The 18794-nt window shown below is 44.2% G+C and overlaps 2 non-coding genes across 2 annotated transcripts; both read right to left on the reverse strand.

Moving 5' to 3' along the window:
* Positions 1-371: 371 nt before the first annotated feature.
* Positions 372-442, reverse strand: Trnag-ccc. Its single transcript has one exon. It is a non-coding gene; the product is annotated as a tRNA-Gly (tRNA).
* Positions 443-2009: 1567 nt separating this feature from the next.
* Trnag-ccc lies at positions 2010-2080 on the reverse strand. The gene has a single exon. It is a non-coding gene; the product is annotated as a tRNA-Gly (tRNA).
* Positions 2081-18794: the final 16714 nt, after the last annotated feature.

Consider the following 18794-nt stretch of genomic DNA (forward strand, 5'->3'; position numbering starts at 1 on the left):
AGACTATCAGCCATTCTCCGGCTTTTGTTAATTTTTGCGATCACGGTTTCGGAAATATTCGTACGAACTGAAATCTGTGTGCTTCGGTCTTCGCAACTTCTTGTAACGATAGTGTTTCATTCCCAAACTTGTTTGCGATGTTTCACTTGAAAAATTAAAGAGCAAACGACATCTGTAACCCATGACACTCAATTCCAAACTTTTTGCGATTTGCGATCACCGGTTGCTGCCTGAACATTGTTCTTGATTTTTCATTCAATACAAGAAAAATAATTCAGTTTAAAACACAATGCTTTGTACCATATCGGAATGATTATATTAAAATTATATGCTGAAATATTTTTAATTGAAAAAGAAAAATAAATAAAAAATGCATCGGCCGGGAATCGAAACCGGGCCGTTCGCGTGGGAGGCGAACATTCTACCACTGAACTACCGATGCTTTGTTAAATTTATTAAAATTTTCCTAATCATCAAGCTGTTTTAACTCAACTTTCATTTGACAAGTTAGACTAAAAAAAGTAAGAGACTCTTACTTTTTCTCTGCAACGCTGCATCGATCCCGCTGTCTATCATCCCTGAAGAAAATTATTGTACATATTGATATTAACTTATTCTAAGCCTTACTTAACAGTTATAAAATGAATATAAGGATAATTATTATTATTGTTCAGACAGACGGATTTTCCAATATTGATTATGCTCATCTAGAATGCATATTTCGTGGTGAATCGAAAATGTTTTCTTCAATGTGCTGACAGAGAGGATTTCGTTTACAACATAATTATGATTAAGAGATCGGCATGCTATTATTTCCTTGAGCAATTGGGGCAGTCCGAGAACTTATACAATTTTTATAAGCGAACGGGTTCCTTTAATTTCGAATGATACGACCAGATACCATTCGCCATGAGCGATTAAGGATTGATTCATACAATAAAATCTCAAGAAAACCAAAAAAATCGATATGGAAAGTTTCAAAAATGTTTCAGATTTGCTAAGAATAAAGTCTCTAAAAATTATATTACATATTGGTCCAAAGAATATGGTTGCAGTCGAAATCTCGGCGTCAACAACCTCTTTGAAAATGTGTGATATTTGTTGCTTCTGGAAAACATTCTACTTCCTGATAAACTATCATTATAGATTGGACGTTGACATGCAATGACTGCATCTTTCAAGAGGCGATGCAACTACTGCTCAATCAAGTGGCCCGTGTGACACCAGCAGAAGGCTGTTACGCGCGGATCCCAGGAAAAACGCAGCCCTCCTCCTGCCCAACCGACCGAGGGGCGCTTCCGTATGACGCGCGACGCGTTAACCGAACCGAACGCGAACATGCAGAAAAGATAGCAGTTAGACTAATATACGAGGAATATTAGCACTAAACTTGTTAGGAGAACTAAGCACGCATTCAAAATACAAATACGATTACCACTACAAGTACTAATTATTAGAAAGGTGTGTGGGGATTAGTAATTTAATAAGAGGAAGAGAATTAGTGGTGGATATAATATGACAGAGGGAATTATAATCCGAGCATAAGACCCTAAACGGTTCATGCAAGGATTAATTCGATCTACAAAGTGGAAGGGACAACGGTATAAAATTTATAGTGAGCCTAATAGGAATCGTGAAGTTTATGCGGCTCAACAGATCAGGGCGTCTGTCAGCCCTGATCGAGTTGATACTGTTATGAACTATATATTTACTATAATATTTATTTTCCAGACGAATATGTGTAGATCGAAGATATTAAATAATATAGGAAAGATCCTAAGATGTGATACGATTTGTGAGAGGAATATATTACAGTCTGAAAACCGAAGATCTGTCTTTTTCTCAACTAAACCAACTATACTTTGCACTTTGCACAACTATACTATACTTTGTTCCCTTTAGAAACAACACAATCTCTAAATCTTGATAATTGTGGAAATCAACAGGGATGTTTTCCAATCATCCTGTTCTGCAGATATCGGGTGTAAAATGAAAAAAAAAATATACTTTGCATCGGCCGGGAATCGAACCCGGGCCGTTCGCGTGGGAGGCGAACATTCTACCACTGAACCACCGATGCTTAGTTAAATTCGTTACAATTTTCTCGATCATAAAGTTGCGATCATTCAGGATACGTTAGTTTTAAGGGTATAGGGACGTGTGGACACACGCGCGATAGATCTAGCCACACATTTTCCGGAAAGGATATGTCGCTAAACTACTGGTGGAATTTCTGCCGATGGCATATGTATCGATATATATCGCGATATAATTCTATGTACATAGATACAGTCGAACTTCTCTATTACGAACCTCCGTGCAACGATGTTTTCTATACAACAAATTTATTTCCAGAACAGTGCAATTCCGTATTCTGAAAAAACCAATTCTATGTTACAAATTTTGCCTACAACGAACTTTCCTTCGAGATTCGCTATCTTGACTTTCGACTGTACTCGCTTTCTAGATCGCTGTATCCATTCCGCTGTAGCCGTACAGCGTTACATCATTTTTCCTGATACTTTCTTTCTGAAGAAAAGTTTTGTGTTGGTGATCGTATAGGGTTCTCAAAAGAATGGTCTACGCTAGCATCGACACTTTTTTTTCATAATTGCTAAGGCGATTCCCAAACATTGCTTGCAGAGCATCGATTAAAGGATTCTATTCTCCCTGTACTCTATCTGCTGTACTCCGATCTCTGTGTATCCCCGTCTCTATACTCGTCTGTACCCCTCTCTTTTTACAGTACTCATACTATTCTTCTTGCTGAATGGTATGTCTTCAGTCCCCTCTCTCTCCCTCTTGTGCTGTTTTGTCTGGCGGGCAAAGTCATAACTTCACTTATCAACATTAGCTGTTGCCAGAGGGGTGCGGGGCAAGGACAGGGTGTGTGGTGTGTGGTGTGGCAGGGGCAGCGCTTGAGATATTCATATATTTTAATACGCTGTTTATATTTTATGAAGGCAAATGAATGCACAAGGAAATGAAGGCACACAACAGAACACAAAATACAGAACTGCGCTACAAGCGAATGTGGAGAAGGGGTGTAGTGTACGATATGGGCGTAGGAGTGTGGGGTTACCAAAAAATTCAACACCAAATGTGTGAGTGTGTGTGGCGCAACACACAGACAAGGCAAGAGGAGAGGAGAGAGTCTTGGCAAAACCAAAGCCCAACCTCGCTTCGAGCTATAGACGAGTTTACAGTTATCAAGGGAAAATTATCATCTGCCATGAATCTCGATAAAATTCATATTCATATGCGAGCCAGAGCAACGCAAGCGCGGTGCAAGGGAAAGAGCCACAATGTCCGGGGCCGGCATTGTATCTAGCTGGTAGCTAACCACACACACACACACACACACACACACTCTTACGGGTCCCAAAATGGGATAGCTGTACGTGCATCTATGTGAGTGGCAAGTGGTCCGTGGGTCACAGGAAACAGGGACGATGGGCCGCCAGACACACGTTTGCCAGCAACAGCCACGGGAACAGAAAAAGGCAACAGCAACAGCAGCAACAATTCCTTGATATGGAAAACGGGCTCACAACTAATTTTTGGAAACAAATGACTCTCGTCCTCTCTTAACCCCAGCCCAACACAACCCCAAACCCGAACCCGAATCCGAGCCCGAGCTACAACCCACTCCCTCATATTAAAGCTGATTTAAGGCAAAGTTCTGGTAGAAATTGCTTTTAAATTGCTTTCAATATTGACGGTCTCTTTGGTTTCTCTGCTCATGGATAATCTCTGGCGATAAGTGAATAGCACTAGGGCATTATTATAATGGGAACACAGCATAAGAGGAGCCAGCAAATCTGAAAGATATACCCAAGGAAGAGATGGGAGAAAACATTGATGCTATTCAGAGGATTGCGCTTAGGAATAGGAACACATGATCGTGCACTAATTGGTCGTAATAAATTTGCGTACTTGAGAGACGAGTCGGGATATCTTGAACCTTGTGAACCATTAAACCTATGTGAGTATCTGCCGAATGACGTTTGATTGCATTTGAATGAAGTGGAGACACGAAAAGTTGTTTCCTCAAAAATAATCGAAGGCCATCGATACTCTGATAAGATGCGATGTATTTCCGCTGGTCGTCTAGATGACAGTCGAGCCATTAAGTCTAAGTAAATATCTCAGTTTAAGAGATTCCATAAACTGCCACAGACTGCTGGAAGTGATGCTAGCCAGCTTTAAGCCGGCAGCGAAACCCCCACTCAAAGGGCAGTGCGATAATTAAGTAATTTCAGATTCCAGATTCCAAATCCTGTGTTTGCCGCATCTCTCGAGGAGCCGGGGCCAGGCCAAAGCACTTAAATATTTACAGTTATATGTATCTGTAGTTCAAAGATAAAAGTGCGCGTGCTGCCTAACGCAGCCCCACTCCACCGCGGTCTTTACGGGTGGGGGGAGGTGGGGTCTGGGGTTGGACCATCAAGTGAACAGCACCAGCACCAGGAGCAGGGCAAGGACTACGACCAGAACCAGAACCAGAACCAGAACCGGGACTAGTAGCGGGGCGTGCGAGTTCATTAGCAGGCAAAGGGTTTAATTACCTTTTCTGTTCATTTAGCGCCACTTGGCTAACGCGCTCTTGAGCAATGCAAACCGAAAACCGACTCAAACAAGAGCTTGGCCGAGGTCTGAGGACTGGGGACTGGGGACAGAGGATGGGTGGCGTGCCACGGATGGACCACCTGAGCTGCAGTGCGTCTCCCTTTCTCTCTCAGGCAAACACAACTTTTTCATGTACACAGTTAATTAAAAAAAAAAGAGAGAGGCAGAAGAAGCCGGGAAAGTCGTAAAAAAAGAAGGAGCTCAAAAAGCACCAGCAGCGGTCCTCAGCTGGAACACTGGAACTAGAGTGGATGCCGCTGCTTGAGTTCAACCTCCCACTCCCACTCTCCCTTTCTCTCTCTCTCTCTCTCTCTCCTCACAATTAGCGTTAGAGATACACGACAGAGTTCTTTAGTATGTGTGTGGGAGGAATATTCCCGCTAAAGGGAAATTGAGGAAGCTGCCAGTCAGCAAACCGGGAACATGAAAGAAATTAGCATCGTGACCGAAACTCCAGCCTGACCCGGATGACGCCCAAGCCCCGACCCGTACCCGCACCCGTACCCGGAGAACCACTTGAAGGCGCACTTATTACACCTGAGCTGCAGCTAAGTATGTTTACAAGATGTTCCGGCTGGGTAGCGGAAGCCCGAATGCTAAGAGAACTCAAACTCAACTCGACTTCCGGTCTCCTGCTCCTGCTCCTGGACCTCATCATGGTTCTGGGCGTTTATTATACCCTTTGAGAAGGTATTATGATAATGACCAAATGCTTGCCATGTAGAAATATACCTCTATACACTTTGGGTACTGGGCATAGAGGGACTGGCAGGTCAGTCCCTACAAGATAGGTATGAATGTGTATTTAACTTCGAAATCAAATAAAGGGATCATAAAAAACATATGTAGCATACCGGGAAGCGTATCTCCAACTTCGTTTATCAAAGATATCCTTTCTGCTGTGCTTTTTAATAAATTTACACAAATAGGCGGTTGGAAGCCGAGGTACGAGGCACGGTATGATGATGAGTGAAAACGGAAGGACTGTAACCCAGTTCGGTCCACTTATAAATCCTTTAACTGTCGCTCGTCGCCTGTGTCCTGGCAGTCGAAGGAAACAAATTTTACCCAAGGGGGTAATCGACAAAATATATTCGATAAGAAATTTGTATTACCAAAAACACAACACAAGATGATGTAATCATCGATTTGGGGGTTGGGACGGGCCTTGCCTGGGACTGCTCTCCACCCCCGCCCCATATCTTTGTATGGGATTCGGGGCACTGATTGCTACTCCTCCACATGGATACCAGGCTCCTTGGCCACCTGCTGTTCTGCCGCTCTGGCATTCTGTGTGATGTTGTCACTCGGTGAATTGCTTTGGAGACCTCTAACGTGACTAACGGGCGCCACAAAGGTGTCGTCTGGCGGCGTCTGGGAAGAGCCCTGGGATTGGCATTGGCCAGGGGATGGGGATTGGATCAGACAGCATCCAATGACAGGAACAGGAACAGCAACAGCTACGACTCCATGCACCGATTGCTTTTTAATCGATTCCATTTACAAATAAATTGCTTCGCATGGTTCGAGCCTGGGTTCGGGTGCGGGCTCGGGCTCGGGCGGGTTGATTTATCTATTGCCAAGTGAAGTTTTGCCAGCCACGAAGTAGAGCTAGTAGCTACGACCAGCAAATACCCTTAAGACTCACGATGGAGGTCGTGAGTTTACGTAAATATTATCATAAGATGTCAGTCATACCTGCTATCTCTGAATCCTCAATCAACAAAATGGTCGCTCTTGAAGTATATTGAAAGTTTAACCCCTAATATCACAATATATGAGTATTCATTCCATAAGAATATTGCTTTCATAGGATTCGTCCTACGCTGATAAAGATTATATGGAAGATGATATGGAATAGAAACATTAGGAAGGAATTTCTGATGGGATTCTTTTTAGTGGCAGGCCTGCTCTGAAGCCCAGGGTCCAGGGCTAATGACGAGAACTCCACCTGCACGATTTTATGGCGGATCGGACGTCATAAAACCCTCAGACAATGAAAGCTCCGAGCCTGAAGCCGGTGCTTAATGAAGCTTCGCGGTTTTTAAGACGGTGGAGAGGAATGATGGGGGGGGCGGATGGGGGGAATGGGGATTTCCTTTCACTTTTACGACTATGCAACATGTGTCTGGGCATGGTCTTGCTTGGAGCAGATTGGAGCAGGGGGCGTAGCTGTATTGATTTTTCTCCTTTTTGGTCACCGAAGTTGCCTACTTTTTCCGTACTTTACTATAACGGGATGAAACGGAGATGGGATGCGAACGGGAACGGGGAAATGCTAATGGGGTAATGGGTGGGTGGGAGTACGCACTTAGCCCTGATGATGGCGTGGCAGGAAAAAATAACAATAATAATTTGAAAATTATGAAAGCTATAAACGCATAAATTTTCTTCGCAGGCGAAACCATCTCCCATTATATACGACATTTTAATAATTTTCCATACGCCGTCGTCGTCTTGGGCGAACTTTTGCTTTGCTTTGGCTCTGATTGAGAGTGGTGGTTGGGGCAGGGGCAGCCCAGAGCAGGGGTTGGATGGCTGGTGGCAGACACACACACAAAAATACTGATACAGAGATATAGACACACCCATAAAATGCCTACGAGGAGCGCAACACTATATAAAAATTCATAATGCAAACATAAATTTTCATTTGAATATTTCGCCGTCTTCTTCTTTGGGGGCGCAAATCGCTGCCACACAGTCAGACGCGTCCTTGCTACTTGCTACTTGCTACCCATTCCCCTACCACCCTACCCGTGGACCCAGGGATCCCACTCCCCGATCCCTGCCAATATATAGACAAATAAATGGGTGGAGCTGCAATAGGCGGCAAAGGCAGAGGCAAAGGATGCCTCGACGATGAAAATGCTTCTTCCCAGTCAGAGGCCTGATGCTGCTGGTGCTTCTGATGTTGATGATGCCACCTTCTGCTCTGCTGTCTGGATGCTGTGTTTCCCCTTTCTGGGCAATACCCTCGCCCCCTGCAATCATATTTTTGGTGTTGTAAACATTTTCCAGTCGACATCATATGAATTATGGGGGTCGTACCGCGAAAAGCTTTTATAATCGTGCGCAAATCGCGCAAAGAGCGAAAAAAAAACGCCATGATGTACATGCAGTACACTGCCGTCAACCCCCCTGAAAACTGCAAATGCCCGAAATATGTTTGCATTCCGCGGTTTGACAAGTTAATGCGAATCTGGCTAAGACCCCAGACCCGCGGCTCTAAGCAAGATACAGAGGAAAGTACAGAGTCATGGTACTGACGAATGGAGTACGGGATCTCTATCGATTCCACAAGCACGGATAGTTATCAGCGTACTTACATTACAGCGCGAGAAAGGACCCCAGTTGATCCCACTTTAAACTGGGGGAAAGCACTTCCATAATCGGGTGGGTTACTTATTTCCGGTACTACTTCCACGGAACAGATGTGGGGAGAGTCTAGTTTTGCCTGGGACTTTTTTACGGCTTTAAAGTGCAGGAATCTGGAGGGCATTCGCCTCAGAAGAGAAATACCATTGTAGGGAAACACGCACTCTGAAGAAAGTCTTTTTTAACAGGCCTCAGTCAAAAGGAGACAAACAGACTTGAAAGGTTTCTGGTTGGATCAATTTAATTATGATATCTAATTGCATTTAATCGGTGAACAAGCTACAATGTATAAAGGCATCTTAATCATATATTTTTTCCCAGATCTTACAATGGAGAAATAAACTTTTTGGGACAAAAGGATGCACTCCCCATTGATACCCAAATCTCAGGTGTTTCTTTCTTCCTACATCCTACAGTCACGTCATCACACCAGGAAGCCATCCAGGAGTCATCCCAGGATGAGCTGGTAATTAACATTCATAGCCCTGGCTCCCAGCCACTCCGGCGACCTTTAATTGAGTGCACAAATACCTTGCCCCGGCTCATCCTCTTCCATGGAAGCGTCCGGCCACTCCAGCGTTGACAAATGGAGCGCACGCCCTGGCCGGGACCAGCGTACAACAAGTGAAATTGATGACTGGCCATCAATTCGCCGGAGTCGGGAGCTGGGAGCTGGGAGCCGGGAGCCGGGAGCCGGAGAAACCTCCGACGATGGCGCCGCGCGATAGCCCCGCCTACATGACCTTGCCTAACCAAACGCCAGCCGAATGGGGCATCAACAACATGCCAATAAATGGTCATCCTGTGTCCTTATCCAGGGAAGACCCCCACCCAATCCCCAGCAGCTTGGCGCGCGGTCAACAGTTGAAAGTCACGTTTGCATGTATGTAAAGCTGCTTGGGGTTGAGACCCTAGGGGTTGGGGACTCGCTCTAGGAGTGGGCTGAAGGGTTCATCGTTCACTCTCCATGTTGCGGCCATAAAACACGCCACAGGAATTATTAATGGATCTCTCCGCTGGACTCCATCTCGATGGTTTTTGCGGTTGAATTCTGAGATTGACAGTGGTGCTGGCCGATGCCGATGGACCCCAGCTAGGGGATGCTAGGGGTGGCTTGGCCTCCCCGGGTGTGCCAGCTGTGATTGATTTCGAATCGTTTTTCAATTGGCAAGCCAGTAGACGACCGCACCGCAGTGGAGTCGAAGAGTCAGAGAGTCCCCCTTCGTCCGATTGGGGTTATTTGGCTATTTGCATTTGACAAATTGTTTGCTTGTAAAATCAACGATTGGGCAAGGCCATAACATCCTGGCAATAGGGCTTGGGGGTTGGGGAAGTATCTGGGGCTGGGGCTGGGCTTGGGCTTGGGTCTGGGTCTGGGGGCTTTTCAGTATGTTTCTATCTGCGTGTGTATTTTGGCAATCGCGGTAATTACTCAAAACCGAATATTTTCGGGGCGAGACGCGGCGCGTTCTGGTAATGTTTTGTAAGTTAATATCCTGTTTGTTATTGCCGCGACCAACGCCATTACACACACATGGATATACACACACACACACATGCACAATGCAGGTCTTGTCTGATGAATTGATTAAACAATTTCCTACCCTCGACTTGACTGCGTTTTTTCGTTGTTCTTTGTACCCTTGCTAACCTTTGGGTATTATTCATTTTCCCAGGGGTTTGTCAAGCATAATACATAAATGTACGTATATAGTCCCTTTTCACGAAGCATATTCTTGTGTCCTTCTTTTCACAGCTTAGCTTCAACGTCAGACTATTATGATCGGTTTTTTTCGGAGCACAATTCGATCAAACTAATCCAGTTTTATATTCAATCAGAAGCTATAGGAACTATATGTAGATCTGCAAGGGTATCTGAGCCTTCGGTACTCGATGATGGCTTTGCGTGCTTTTTTTGTATGCGGCCAGACGACAACATTGTAGACCAAGGCCAGAACCTGCCAGGTAGGTGTGTGGCAGTAGATGAGAGTGTGGGATGGGGGGGTGCAACAGAGGTGGGGTGTGCACGGGGAACAGGCGCATCGTTGGCATTGGCAACAAATCACTTTAGTTGTGCGTGATAAATTGAGTTGTTGTGTTTTGCGTTAATTGGGGCAATTTCCATCGAATCAAGTCAAAGCAGTATGGCCCGAAAAGAAGGCACTACCCCTAGCCCACACATATCTCTAACCATTTACAGTTGCACACAAACACACACACATACCAACACACACACACACACACTCGCGAAACGTGCCAGAGTCGAAAATTAATATTGTAACAGAAGCTGCGCCTCAGTGGAGTGGGTGATGGAGGACTCAATGGAGGGGGGTGTTGACCGAAACCAGACGCTGACCGTCATACTAAAAAGGCTCAGGCGGTAGGGGGGAGCAAGTCCTGCCCCGGCCTGATGGCTGCCAAAACGGCAACACGGCGCGTGTCAAATGTCAGCCAAAAAAGTCACAGGGACAAAAAAAAATACAGAAAGGAAGCACAGGAAAACGGTGAAAGTCCCGCTATGCCGGTCACGTCGCAAGTTCAAAATGCCACAGATGTCATCGGTGGCGCAACAAGATGGTGCTGCAGGGGCATGAGGAGTGGGGCATGGGGCAGCAACGCTGAAATCTCTGATCTGTTGATGAGATTGTGTCACAGCCGCCAGTCGACGGGAGACGACGAGCGACAGCTTAACTAAGGTTAAGCCTTGGGTTACCCATCCCCATCTCCCCTAAACATACTCCTCCCCCGACCCCACACATCGCCCTTACACACACACACACACACACAAATTCGAAGAGAGAGAGAGGGGAGCAAAGGAATCCAGGGGTTTGAGTGTCAATGACAAGAGTACTTAAGAGATTTTCACATCGTTACAAAGAGAATTGGGATAGAAATTAAAATTAATGCTTTGAGTTGCTGAATTTTTTCTCCTCCATATTCTCCAGCCCGGCCGTATTTATTCCTCTGCTTGCTTATGCCTTTGTTCGGACCACAAAGAGGTTAACAGAATACACAGAATGTTGGTTCAGACCCCGGCTCGTAACAGGGGGCCTAATGTCCTGCGATGGCATGAAAATGTAAATGGATAGCCGTCTTGTATGGCAGAGGGATCAAATACTTCGTAAGCTATCAAGAACTCGTTTTATTTCCAGTTATATTCATGAAAGAAAAGTTACTTAGGAGGCTGCATAAATATGAAGGAGTAAGAAACTCCTGTAGCTAAAATTAGTTAAAGAAAAAATTTCGTCAGAGGAAAAAAACTAAATAATCCGCGGCAAGGGCAGCGGCTTTACTTTTATACCCGATACACAGTCAGTAATCATATGATTCTTTCTTTATGATCTTTTTCTCTCAGTCTTTTGGTAACGCTGCTCGTAAAAGGAATTGATTTTTTGGTTAATGCGGGGATGCGTGCGAATCTCCCCGATCGCTTTTGACTTTGAAAGAGTGGAGAAACAAAGAGCGAAAAAGAGACACCACGAGCGTCTTTCTCTCTCTTCTCGCACCACTAGCCGTTATATCTTATCTGGCTCTCCTCCGCCTGAGTGCGCACATTACACGAGGAAGAGTGTGTGTGAGAGAGAGGGGGTACAGGGGTAATTTATTTCTTCTGGCTATAATAATGATCCCATCTGATCCAGACTCGGCAACCTGGTAAATATGGTCACTCCCAATAATTATACGTTTTCAGTCTTCTCGTATGTTTTTCATCTTGTGGATGCAACAGATCTTCTTCAGATATTCACAGTCGGTCATAGACGGACGGACATTGATGCTAATCCACCACAAAACTAATACATTCCTTTAGTATACGGCCAAGTATACTCAAAGAGTATCCTAAATTGGAAAAAGAGTCTCTTCTTGTAGGAGGTAGAAGTATCCTTTCACCTCCACCTTACACCATTTCTACACCGGTCACTCCCTTCCACGCTATTCCAATTGGTTCCACCTCTCCTCGCCCTTATAGCCGCTTTCCAACCCGTTTCGCTTATTATGCGAAAATTGTGGGGTTTTCGTATGCGATTTACAAGGGACCAAAATCTAACCAATTGGCAAATTTTACGCAGACAAGCCCTGCCAAGCCGCAATTTTGCGAAAATTCATCTAACCCCACCTGAAAACTTAGCCCCCCCTCGTGGTTGGCCAGCCCCCTGGAAAACTGAAGCTCCCTCCAGCTCTCTTGAAAGCGATCACAACAGAAGCCACAACCACATAATACAGTTTTATTTATATGCCACCGCCGTGGAGGTGGTTTCACGAGGGGAATGGGCTTCAAGGTGGGGAAAATGGTGCCAGTGGGGGGTGGGTATAAGAGCAGACAACAGGATTAAAAAGCGCTCGAAAAATTGGCAACATGTTTAATAATTATATTTTGTGAATGTGCTTTTTGTTATGCGGATGAGGATGCGACTGCCACAGACGTTCCAACGGTGGCAGATGGGGATGTACTGGAAGGGAGAAGACAAGGAAAATATGTTTTTTTGACAAAACACCGAAGCACACATGTTGCCACCTTCCCCTCTATCCAGCAAGCACCGTGCACCGTGCTCCTGGCGAGGCAAATGGCATAAAACAACCGCAGCACCGCAGCAACATTTGACGACGACTCCTCCTGTCTCTCTCTTTAGCTCAGTGGCTGTCTCTTTCCCTCTGACTGACAAGTGCCTTATCATTAAGGTAAGAAGCAGCAACGGCAGCAGCAGTTGTCATCATCATCATCATCGTCATCGTCAGCTCTTGACGCTGGCGTCAACAACCTCGAAATTCGTTGTCCCCGTTGTTGTCTGCTCTGTTGCTCTGCTCCTGTCACAGACGTTGCCAACAAGCAGAAAAAATAGAGAACGAATGACTTTATCCAGGGGCCGAGGCCTCAGATACCCTTGCTGATGCATAGTTTATATGGCAGTATATTGTAGTAACACAGTATAGAAAACTAACGACAGAGCGTTTCTATGACAGTCATGGGATCTATGCTTTTTGTCACACGCTTCAAATCTCACAAAAAACAAGCATTTCAATTTAATTAGATTAAATATTATACATGAAGTGGGTTACATTTAATATACACTCATTTATATGTACATATGTGATTATGTACGAGTATTTATGTATAACCAACATTAAAGAGTCGTCAGAAAATGATCAATGCCTTAAAAGGAATCTGTCTTGCCTGAAAATCGTCGAGGGAAAATCTAATGCTATCAATGTATCAAAACTTTAAAAATTCTAAGAAAAAAAACATTTAAAAAATATAGTATTGAAACTAAAAAATGTAATCTTTCTTTTCGGTTTTATAAACCAATCAAGCCGCATCGATATTCCTAGATTTCCCATGAAGTATACAAGACAAATAGAAATTCGTACTCATAAAGTAAATATATGATTCATAGGGTCTGTTTTGCAAACACCTGGGGAAAATCATAATACCCTTCGATAAGGGAAGCATAGAACAGAATCAGGAGTTGGCGCTGGGGCACCACCACACTCACACACCTGACATACCTCGTACGAGAACACACACTCTACCACACACAGGGCACTTATGCAAAAAAGGTAGAAACAACAATCGACGTGCCACATTGACAATGCCAGACGCGCCGCATGTGTGTGTGAGTGTGCGATGACTGATGAGCGACATGTGTGGCACAGCCATCTCTCCTACTCCCACTCCCACTCCCACTCCCCCTCTCACTCCAGCTGCAGCTCCTGGCTCTGCTTCAGCTTCTGTTTTGGCTGCTCACTATATTGGCCATAAGGGTGTTGTTATCGAAAAACCAACATCAAGAAAAACCACGGCCACCGGCTGACATGACAATGAAGAGAGCCCCAAAAGAAACGAATGAGCGAAAAGGTCGAAAAATGCACTCGCGAGACGAGCAGAATGAGCAGGGGGAATGAGCAATGAAAGCCTAGCCCCAAAAATATATTTAATAGGCCTCTATTATATTCGGCGCATCCAAAAACAGGGAAAACTAAACGCCACAAAGATCAGGGAGGAGAACAAAATTATAGTTAGCGAATGATCGTATTCGAAGGTTTTTAGTTTTTTAAGTTTTTTTAAATATATCTGATGTGAATATAAATTTTTCTGAATCATAAATTGCAGATTCAACATACCCAAACCATGCATAGAGCATTGTATGCCGGGACTAAATCTTTACAATCTACTGCTGTTCTTAGAAGGCTTCCGCTTCAACGCTGATGACAGACAGCAAATTTCTTTTCTGATCCTCAGTTCCCGATAGTTTCCTTGCATATCCATGGATCTCCGAACATGCAGACCCAGTTCAGGGTGTTTCTGAGTCCTTCACTCAATGGCTGGACATCCACCAACGCCCTTTCGAGTAGGCATGGCTTACTTTAAAGAGGATGGGGGCTGGAGTGTGGCTGGAGTCTGGAGAGTGTGGACAGATAGCAACACTCAAAATTCCACACATGTTTCCGTATTTTTTCTCTCTCGTTTCGACCATTCGGAACAATCTTGGGAGCAGGACGAAATATAGGAAGCAGAGTAGGCAAGAAGAGGCCACTAACCAAACATATTGTTTGCCTCCATTTGGCCGGTTATTTGCTTTTTTTTCTGTCTATTTTTGTAGCTTTATTGCCAATAAATCAGAATTTATTTGCAACAACAAACGAATTAAAATGTTCCAATAAATATTTTCAAGAGTTTTACCCCCCACCCACCATTCCCCTGCCTCTCTGGGCAACCATTAAGTGAGTTAGTGTGCGTGCCGATTTGGCCATAAGTTGTGGACCTTGCAGACACACACACACACACACATACAGACACAAAAGCCAATACTAATAACAATCGCAGGGATATCGCATATTCACTTTGAACGTGTCTACGTGAGGAGCATTTTTGTGGCACTCTTAACTCTCGATGAATCTACCCTGTCCCCAGTAAAAAGAACAAAAATAGCCCTGTCTATGGGGTCTAGGTTAGGAAAATCTATTAAAAAATTATAGGTTAATACGCTTGCGATTTATGTAGCGACGAAGGTTGCTCCCCACCCAAAACAAATTGTCCACACGTGAGACAATCAAAGTGGCATAAACCAGGCGACTTCCCGGGTTTCGCTGCTAATAAATAGGAACCAAGAGCCAGGAAAAACCTTCCCAGCACCACTCGAGTCCTTTCTTTCCATGGTAAAATCCGCAGCATCGATGATTTGTTGTTGCCGGACGAGAGCAGAGCATTTTAGCCTTAACGGATGCGTCCCCAGAGGACCATCGATAACTGCAGATGATGGTGGGCTACAGATGGTTGGGGGAGGGTTTGACAAAAATGCGAAAATTCCATTTATGCAGTTCATTCACACACAGTCTCACCGACACACATGCACAAAGTACCGACTCTAGGAAAATGCAAATTTACTACGAATATGTTGCAGACACACTTTCAGCCACCGCCCGTCCTGCCCAGATAATCCCGAGCTCGCATTATATTTTCTACTTTATTGTATCGACATTTGCCCCAAGCGAAAAGCTGGTGATTCCAGACGGAGAGACAGAAATAGGAGGAAGGAGCGGAACGAGGACTGGCGGAAAAATTGCCATTCATAAGTCACGACACAGGGAAGAGTGCACGACTGAAGTGCTACCTGGTACGGATCAGAAGATTACCATTGAAAGGGTCCCATTCATGGCGGATTTAAATTAAATTCAACTAGTTAAAGAACCAACAAACACGGGAATAAGCTAACTGATTTTAACCATTAATTATAATCAATTGCTAATCTAGAAACTGAAAGAAAGAATTAGATACTCGTACTACCAATTTGAAGACCTTTAGACAGCGAATTTTGCAGCGAATCATAATGTAACAAATAAGACCAAGGACTTTATATATTAAGACCGAACACAGAATTATAAAGTCTCAAGAATCATTCGAAAATATGCCAAAGAACCGCATCAAATGACCACAAGCAGAGCTCTAGAGGCAGCAAAACTAGTTGGAAAATATTCAAGAAGAAAACACTGGATAGACTTAAAATTTTGTTTTAAGGTCTTAAGTAAAAAATCCACACCCAATTAAATTAGTTATAAGGGCTCCAAAGAAAATATAAGTACCAATTTCATTAAAGAACCCTTCGCATAAGAACTATTCGAACATGCCCGATAGAGAAGGAAAACCCACAGTCCATGCGAGGCTTCGTCCATGGTCCACCCAGTACACCCACTCCTGCTCCATATTTGGCTCCGACTCCGATTGACTGATGCCCACTAATTAACTAAGCCGGGGTTCGGCTCTCTCCAGGCTCGGTTGGGGTTGGATTGGGGCCGTGCTCGGGGTGGCTGCCAAACAAATTGCTGACATTGAGCTGACCCCCAGTACGGGTCAGCAGGGAAGTCGTCGCCTGGCGTGGGAACCACTTGAAAATCAAATCAAGCGTTCAACTGTAAATCACAATAAATAATAAAAAAACAACAACAAAAACGAACAACAGAAAGGAGCAGCAGCCGGGCAGCATGGGCAGGAGAAGGAGCAGTAGCAGGAGCATTCATCCATCGTTACCGGGAATGGTTTACATGAGCGCCCCATCATATTTTTCACATCATTGTGTTTCCGGCATCGACGACGACGCCGAGGACTCAATCCTGTTGCCCATGCCATTTTCTGGGGCTGTTTGTTTGCCTGCCGCCTTTGTCAAATGTCGAGTGAGTCCAGCAACAGCAAACGGGCGAACAAAACATGATATGAGTACCCACGAAAGCATCGCATACCCTTCAGATTCGTCAAAAAATTACTTGACGTATATGTAGGTGTTGGCAAGCCAAATTCCACTTGCGACAGCGGCAGTTTTTCATTCCTTCATGTTCGATCCGGGGAATTCAAAGCAAATCGGACAGTATCGGACAAGGACGAATATTCTGGCTGTACTGGCTCGAAGCCAAGATATTTTTATGATGAGCGCTGCGAATTCTTTGCCCCAACTTGTAGCACCCTCTATCAGGGTATGGCAAAAAACGGTATTTCTATATGTACGAGTATATAAATATTCGAATGGAGATGCCAATGCCAATGAAAATGTTTAGAGGACAATACAAAGCCATCGATGGTTGGAGTCGAGTCGAGATTCCATTCGGATTGAACAACAGTTTATGACGCGGCGCTTACGTAATCTCTCTGCCTTCTGGATTTGGGAAAACATCAACGGGACATCAATTCCAGTATTTTGGGAAGGGAGAGAAAGGAGAGAAATAGAAATTGACCATTTGGATTTGGATGAATCCATTCGGTAGACACTCGCGGCTATTTGCTCTCGTGTGTGTGTGTGTGTCTCTTTTGCCCATCACACTTCCCCAGTTCTTCCCCCTCGTATGCTGCCCAGAAACCCCCCTTAATCGTAACTCCTTCGACGCCCTTATCCGAATTGGCAAACCGACCAAAAGAATTGTTATTGTATTTTTGTTATTTTTTCAGATTTCTCTCTCTCTCTCTCTCTCTCTCTCTCTCTCTCTGTCTACTGTTTACTCTCACTCATAACGCCTTTTTCACTTTCTTTATATTCGCTCCTCCCTTTAGGTTTTGTTCGGGTGACACATAAACTGCTAGAGAGGGGTCCATGGGCTTGAAGGAGGCCACAAAACCCTTATGAGCTTGGTTATTGTTGGCTTATGCAATCGCTGCGTAATAAGACGGAAATAATTTGTATTGTTCTGCTACTGTTTCTCCTGCTCCTTGCTTCCCCTCTTGCGTATTGTATCCTTTGTATTCCTCTTGCTGTTCCACGACCACCCAAATACAAACAATAAAACATAATCCCCGAAAGCTTGGAGTGGAATGCAGAAAGAGGAATGCCCTACATAGTTTCACACTCATTATGTTGCATCGGTTTTTGGAATACAAATATAACATGTACACATGTTTGTGGATGGGTTTGCTGAATTTAAGATTACTATTTTTTCGTAGACATTACGTAAAATCTGAACACCTTTCAAAAATTGAGAAAAATACACCTGAAAATCTGCATTTAACCGATCGATCCATTTTCGTTGACAAAGATTTCACATACAAATGTATTTTTGGGTTTTTTTCATAAAAACCCTTTGAACCCCATTTCATTTTGAATATCTTGGCCTAGTCCAGGAGGTCCTGTGTAGAGTATTGTAGAATAGTGACATTTTATATATTCCTTTCTTTTTGAAATTAAACGAGGGGGAACGTTGTGAGTTGCTGCGTACACCGCAACTCTACAGTTATACCCGATACTAAGTCAGTATGGCCCTCCTGCGGCAGACGCCGCTAATATTGAACCACACGACAAAGAGTGCGTGCGAGAGAGACAGAAAATCAGTCTGAGCGTGACGTCGGGTGCTGCGTAGCCAGTGCAAATTGATTTGTTCCTTTTGGCTATAAAAATGATCTGATCTGATCCAGATGCAGCAATCTGATATATATGATCATTATCTATGATTCTGCGTTTTTAGTTTTTTCGTATCCTCAATATTGTGGATGCAACAGATTTTCGTCCTTTGTGGGGGCGGAAGGGGGTGTGGCGAAATTTTGAAACAAACTCGTCTCGGTCCGATATATTAGGAGTGTGGATACCAAATTTGGTTGCTCTAGCTTTTGTAGTCTCTGAGATCTAGGCGCTAATGTTTTACTCTAAGCAAAGCCGCCTATGCTACGTGTGTGTTAGAGAGAGACAGGACGAGAAAAAATGAAATTGTTTTCTTGATGCTGGCTATAATAATAATACGATCCAATTCAGATTCCGCAGTCTTAAAGATATGGTCATTCTCTACAACTCTACGTTTTTGGTTTTCTCATATCCTTA

Source organism: Drosophila miranda, chromosome XL (assembly GCF_003369915.1).
Source record: "Drosophila miranda strain MSH22 chromosome XL, D.miranda_PacBio2.1, whole genome shotgun sequence".
Taxonomy (NCBI): domain Eukaryota; kingdom Metazoa; phylum Arthropoda; class Insecta; order Diptera; family Drosophilidae; genus Drosophila; species Drosophila miranda.